This window comes from Cyanistes caeruleus, chromosome 11 (assembly GCF_971803275.1).
Source record: "Cyanistes caeruleus chromosome 11, bCyaCae1.hap1.1, whole genome shotgun sequence".
Taxonomy (NCBI): Eukaryota; Metazoa; Chordata; class Aves; order Passeriformes; family Paridae; genus Cyanistes; species Cyanistes caeruleus.
Genome location: NC_141711.1, coordinates 8,936,734 through 8,943,546, shown reverse-complemented (window position 1 = coordinate 8,943,546; position 6,813 = coordinate 8,936,734). Strand labels below are relative to the sequence as shown.

General features: G+C 43.4%; 1 long non-coding RNA gene across 2 annotated transcripts; it reads right to left on the bottom strand.

The window, feature by feature from the left end:
• Positions 1-5,543: 5,543 nt before the first annotated feature.
• On the bottom strand, positions 5,544-6,477 carry LOC147650983 (uncharacterized). Of its 2 annotated transcripts, none has more exons than XR_015274920.1 (2): positions 6,295-6,477; positions 5,544-5,930 (listed from the first exon to the last, which is right to left on the bottom strand). It is a non-coding gene; the product is annotated as an uncharacterized LOC147650983 (long non-coding RNA). The 2 variants fall into 2 exon arrangements; XR_015274921.1 differs by having other exon boundaries at positions 6,379-6,477.
• Positions 6,478-6,813: the final 336 nt, after the last annotated feature.

Here is a 6,813-nt window from a genome sequence, read left to right as displayed (position 1 = left end):
TACTTGCTGACAGAGCTGCTAACCACATTTGTCCCATGGCTGTTTTATACTCCCTGAAACATGATTGCTAGGAGCCTTGAAAACTGTTGAATGTTTTCCCACAAGTGTTTTCCTAAGTAAGATCTTGGGCAATTGTGTGTCACTTCAGAAATTTCTTACGATTTAGCTTCTAAGGGAAAGATCTTTCCAAAGGCACTGGTATTCTGGGATGCATGTGTTCAGGAATGTGAGGGTGAAATGCAGTGCCAGCCCCACCTGAGCGACCTGGTGATGAAAACAGGAAATTCAGCTTTGCTATGTATATAGATGATTTCAATGGGACATGAATAACTCTGAGATTCATAACCCCTTCGGTCCACAGAAAATCTGGCTGAAGTCTTGTCAACCAGTGACCCACTTTGTCTGCATCATTTAATGATGGAGAGGCTGAGGAGGAAATTCCCTGGAGGGAACTCTGCCCACAAGCTCTGCCCCAGCCCTTCAGAGCCTTTTCTGTGTCAAATGTCAGAAACATCCTTGGTGATGTTTCTCTTCCCCTGTGGGAAGGACCTGGCCCCTGCCAGCTCTGCACAGCCAGGCTCAGCGTGTCCAAAGCCAGGTCACAGATTGCAGCTCCTGCAGGGGAGATGTGACCCCTCGGCATTCAGCTGTGGTATTTGACTCTGGCAGGACACAGCACTTTCTAAGACCCCAAAAAGGGCTACAAGTAAATAAGGAGGTTTCATACTTTGGGGGAAAAAGGCTCATTTTCATGTGTAAGCTTGCTTCGCACAGGATGCCAACTCAAGTGCCCCTCAAAATTTAAAATGCTTGGTAGAATCCAGCTGGGAAGGCACAATCCAGAACTTCCTGTGTTCTTATAACATTCTAGATTTGTTTTTTTCTTATTTGCCTCTGAGATTCTTTATTCTTTGTACATTTGACTAATGTAACAGTTGACAAACTGTTACATCATTTTTGTTTATGTCAAAACATCTCAAATATAAACTTTTTTTTGAGTAAGTAACCAACACCAGTACGCATTTTGCTACAACATATAACTATCTTACTGAAAACACTGGTGCTCTTCAATGTTGACAGTAATGATCCTTACCACTTGATTTCCATTTTCATAAGAGAGCAGATTTTCTTGTCATATGCCACGAAGCTCAAATTAAATTAATTCTAAATATACTTTAAAATATTTCTGATTTTAAGAATTTATTTACTATTTAATTCTTCTTCTTGATTACTCTTATTTTTTCTCTAAAAAAAATAAGAACCTTCTTTGCCCTAAATATTGCTTAAGCAATTTTTCTTCATACAAGTAAATAAATAAGTAGGTTTCCATTTACTGAAAGCATGGAGCAGCCATCCTTAAATTCTCTAACTCCTTCGAGTGACTGCAGTATTCATTTCCAAAAGAATCTTCCCTGAGACTTCATCTGACAAACAAATACTGCTTCTAAGGTTTGGCCATGATTTTCCTCCTGTTCCAGCAGCTCTTGCCTAATCGGTTTGAATATGAATTTAGAGATAAATGAGAAATCTGTTATTCTATATATGTCAGAGGTAAAGAATAATCTCAATTCCCTTGAGGGCAGTTTGTCTCAGTCTGGGAGCCTGAATTGCTGATACAGTGAGTGCCTGCTGCCTCCTCTATTTTTCCTTCTTTATTGGGCCTTTTCCTGTAAAAAAATATACTGCTCAGAATTCCAAAAGGAATTTGACCTTTCCCAAAGTACTGGCCTAGTTTAAAGTGTATTTTAAACTATTTGCTTTTGACTGTGAGCGGAATCCGAATTCTATGATAGGGATAACTGGGCAAGCAACTGTCCTTTAACATGTGATACCATCACTTCCTATTCTTACACACAGCTTCATTCTGAAGGCCACTACTACAGTGCAAGTCTTTCCTTTGCTCAAGCTGCAGAAAACAGCAACTGGAGCAGACCTTCCATGTCTGGCACTTCATCAAATACTTTCCTGAAGTAGGGTAACAGTTTTTCAATTTTGTCATTTTTGCCCTCATTGTTTATTTCTTTGATCTTCAACTATCTCAGTTTAAAGGTAACTAATAATTTTTATTTATTTTTTTTTAAGCTTCAGATGTGCGGTTTTGGATAGAGACAACCCCTGTGGGGGAAGGGGCTGCCCCATCCCTGTGGTGGGGTCCAAGGAGGATTGTGACAGTGGCAGGATGCTGAGCAGCAGAGCTGGACCTGTGCCCCCAGCCACACCTCAGCCACGGCCACGCTCTCTGCTTGTGCTCGGCTGCAGCAGGACACACTCTCACTCCCAGCACTGGCCCCTACTTCCATTCCATTTTATCCTTTCCATTTTATTTAACTCATCTTTCCTGGACTCATAATGTCTGTATTTCTCCACCATGGGAATAGCCTCTTTCCTGTTAAACCAACCTTCTTGCAGCTTTCCTTCTAAGCACCAGCACTGCCACTGTGCAACCTTCAGCCTCACTAACTCCCAAGAAATCCTCCCATATAACCTTTTGTTTATTCCCCACATAGTCAAATCTCGTGTTTTAGCTGTGCTTTTGCTGCTGCAAGAACATTTTCTATTGTTTTGTCCTTTTTTCCCCTTCACTTTACATTCCCATTGAGCTCCTCATTTGCCATGGCTTTTTTCAGCAGCTTCTCCCTCTGGACTAGGCTTTGTGAGTCTGAGACTTGGATTTTGATCCCAAGCAACTGGAATATATTTTCCCCTTGTTTAAAGCCTCTCTGTAGGTAAAAACAGTTTTGCAAATTGAAACAAGATTTAAATCAGCATTTTTTCTGTAGCAAATTTCTCTCTTTTGAGTACTGCTTTGATTTCCACAGCATTTCTTCTAAACTTCAGCAGCAAAGTCTTGAGAGATTAGCAGCTTATTGCTTCTGTGATAAACTCTTATCTTTTTTATGATTTACTAACCCTGCCACTAAGTGGAAAACTTCTCTGTCTCTGTGCATGTTACATAGCCTGGGAAGCAGCAATAACACTTACCCTGTTGGCTCTTAGGAAAGCTCAGAATAAATAACTTTGCAATCAAAGTGTTTACATATTAGAGCCTCCTCCCTCCTTCCTCACTTCAGGCAATTTCATCCATCAACAGCCCTCTCACTGACTATTTTTCTGTGGCTCTCTGGCAGGGTTCAGTCAGGCCTTGGATGTTTCTCCGTGGTCTGGTTGAACACCATCCCTCCCATCAGGATCCTGGACCACCTCCTCCTGCTGCCTGCCCAAGGCCTCAGCCTGGGGTTGGGTGGGTCAACTCATCCTCCTCTGCCCTTTCCAGTCATTTCTTGTCTTTGCTATTTTAATTTCAGCCCAAGGCCAACCAAAATTTCAAGCTTGAAACACCCTTTTCAATGAGACATTTCCAATTTTCAGGATTCTTCAGCACCAAATCTTTCGTAACCCTGTGCAGGGCTTTAAAGCTGTTGGTAGGTTTAGAGCACAAATGAAATGAGTTGGCCTTGAGATACAAAGCTGAGCAGACAATAAACAGCTAAAATAACTAAATAGAAAAAAAAAAATCTATTTCTGAGACAAGACCCCTTTTGAATCTTGCATCCTGAAATCTAGTAACTGCCTGAGGGTGTTTTCAGATAAAGAGAAACCAGTCAGCTATTGAGGGGGACAGTGAAGCAAGCTGGGCTGTCAAAGGTGCAAAGAAAACCAAGAGCAAACAATGTGCTTCCAGCTTTGATCAGATTTTGGTACTTGCAGTGCTGTTTCTAATGGCTATGTTCCTTCATATAGGAAACTGCTCAGAGGGAAAACGTCGTCAAATGGAAACTGTGGAGTGATGGGGGCAGAATCATTCCTGATACGCTTTGGGCTGCACTTCACTGTCAGGAAAAGCTCTGTTTCCTTTATCTCAAAGGGCTGAAATACTCTGAGGCAGGGAGGAGATTGAGGGAGACAGGCTTTAATTACACTCTTCTTTCTTGTATGATTAAATATGAACAAAAGAACTACTGCACTGCACATCCCCTGCACTGAGATCCTACTGCAAATGCAGAGACAGAGCCAAACTTTGCCAGCAATCTTCTCATTTCATCAACAAGCTTGTGTTCTGCATGTCAAAGTCTGCTCAGGATGACAAGAGAAATAAACTCTACAAAATCCAAAGAAAGGCCTGACAGAGCTCAGCCAGACAGGGGATTTTATTAATAATTAAAAAGAATACTTTGAACACTAAATGGTCTTTCATGTTCCTCTGAGCCGTAGTATAAATCTAGACTGAATCTTTTCCAAGAAGTTTGTGTTAGCTGTGACTCAGAAAAACCAGTCCCCTTTAAAGAGGTGTGAAGAGAGAGAGGAAACAGGTTTTTTCTCTGAGTGCTGCCTACAGCTTCTTGCTGACTGCAGGTTAACCTCAAGGACCTGACATTGCTTATGTGAGTTTGAAAGGGAATCCCCCCACACATCAGCAGATAATGTGGAACATCAGTGTGAGGACTGAGTGGCTTTGAGGTGACATCAGGACCTGAAATGTGTGGGTTTGGGGTGCACTCCTGGCTGTCATTTTTCACTTTCTCAGAGTGCTGAAGCAAAAAAGGCATTTCTCAAGGCAGTTCACTTTAAGTATAAGTGAAACACGGCAGATGAATCCCCTTAACAGGAGGGAGCATGTGGTACCGTGCTGGTCTTTGTGCCCCAAGCCCTCTTTGCAGATGTTTCTAGAGAGCTCTGCCCAGCTGTGGTGGGGAGGTGTGGCAAAAACACTGACACATCTGTTTGATATGGTGTCAAAATGCTGTCAGAATTCTGGGGACAATGCTGTCAGAACAAATGCTGATGGACCTGGCTGAAGATTGGTTGTAAAGGATGTCAGTGGAGAAGATCAGAAATGTATTTGGTGCAGGAGAGGAGAAGAAAGACTGAGAAATTCATAGAAAAGTAGAGTGGTGGAAATGATGACCCAGGAAAGTGGCAGAGTTTATTTGGGACAAGGGTGAAACAAGAAGCCGGAAAAAGAGCTGGTGTGGTTGAGCCACAGAAAACAGGAGGGACTGGATATGTGATTCTGCTGAGAAAGGGTAAGGAAAGGTTGGATCTTGCCTAGATGTGAAAGGAAAATGTGACCCCCAAGGCTACTGATGCAATTACCAGAGTCACTGAGAAAAAACCAACAAGAGGTCAGGGGAAGCAGCATCCTTTCAAGGCTAAATGATGCAAAACCGCACATTCTGAGAGACATTTCCCACAGTTCAGGAATCCTTTGTAAACACAATTAACCATAGCTCTGATTGTGAGAAGGAAGACAGCTAATGTTGTGTGGAAAATGCACACAGAATGGCTCAGAGACAGTAAGGCTAATGTCAGAAATACAAGGATAGAGCAAGTAGTAGGGTGTAGCTGCAAGTACAGACAATATCTTCTTAAAGCCAGATATGTTAACACCATTGAGACACAGTTCTGCAGTATATGGTAATATTTCCAGGGGCAAAAAGTAACACCAGACTCCCTGGAGCAGGTTCTGCTCTCCTGCAATAATTAGTGTAAGGCTGAAAAAAAGGCAAAGCACTGCGAACTCACAAAATCAGGACAACAGAGGGTTGTGTTCCAGAGATTGTGTTTATTCAAGGGCTAATTACAGTAGGCAAGAGGTTTCTTAATGCAACAGCGTGAAGGGAGAATAGATTCCTACAGGAACAGACAAATTGCAAGGAATTTACCTGTCTTGTACAAATTTGTCTGTCCTTTATCATCTTCCTTCTTCTCAAATAGCTCTCCAAGTGCTGTGGATAACTGATGTCCCTAAGTGATGTCCATGCCCTGAGCTTTGAACCCCCTCTTCTTACTGGCACTTATACAGAGGGCTCCAGTGAATTCTACAGAAGGTCTGGTGCAGATATCCAAAACCCCTCTTATGACAAAGGGTCTGGGGGCTCTTGAGATCCTGTCACTGCTTTCCTGTGGGTTGGGGCTGGTCGCTGGAGTGCCTGCAGACACACAAGAGAGAGGCTGTGCGCTCACAGCATTAACACAGGCATTTGCCTATGTAAATTGATCTTTAATCCACTGCCTACATGGTGCTGAGTACTGGATGTGACACAGTGAAAAGCAGCACTGGACTACCCTAAGAACAATGTACAAGTTCACCTCTGTTCACAGAAGGACTGTGCACCAAGAGGCAATGACTTCTAATGTTGTGTTATGTTTGCAGGTTCTGATCATACGAACCAAGGACAGTGGCCCCAGCATTTGCTCCCTTCAGCAAAACCTGTTCCACTGACATTGGCTTCCCTGCTATCCATCTGATTTTACCACACTAGATGTAGTGTGGCCGTAGCCTTGTCTCAGTACCTAAAGGACCACACACATGGGTCACCCTTTCCTGGCCCAGACCCTGCTGGGAGTGCAGGGTCCTACATGTGCCAGTCCACAAACCTCTGGGCTCCCAGGTTACCGGAGGCCAGAGCTGTCCTGCTTTCCAGGGGGCAGCTGCTCTCAGTCGATTTGATCCACCGGCATTGCCCGCCCGATGTCGCCGAGGCAACATGATCCCCAGGGAAGTGGGATGCGTTGCCATAGCAACACGATGCTCTTGGCTCCTGCCTCCTTCCATTGACGCCATGGAGGGAAAATCTGGGGCTGCTGGAAGCACTGAGTCCTATCGGGGATGGAAAGTTGGGGTGGCCAAAAGATCATGGCAAAACCAGGCATAAACACCTCTTTGTAACCCTAATTATGAGCAGTTATAGTTAAAGGCTCCGGCTGCTGTTGCAGAAGCTTTGCTAGTGCCTGCATTAATGCACTGCTCTGAATGAAATCATTTATGTCACATTCCTTTATTACTCATGATCACATGTTTTGCTTTATAGT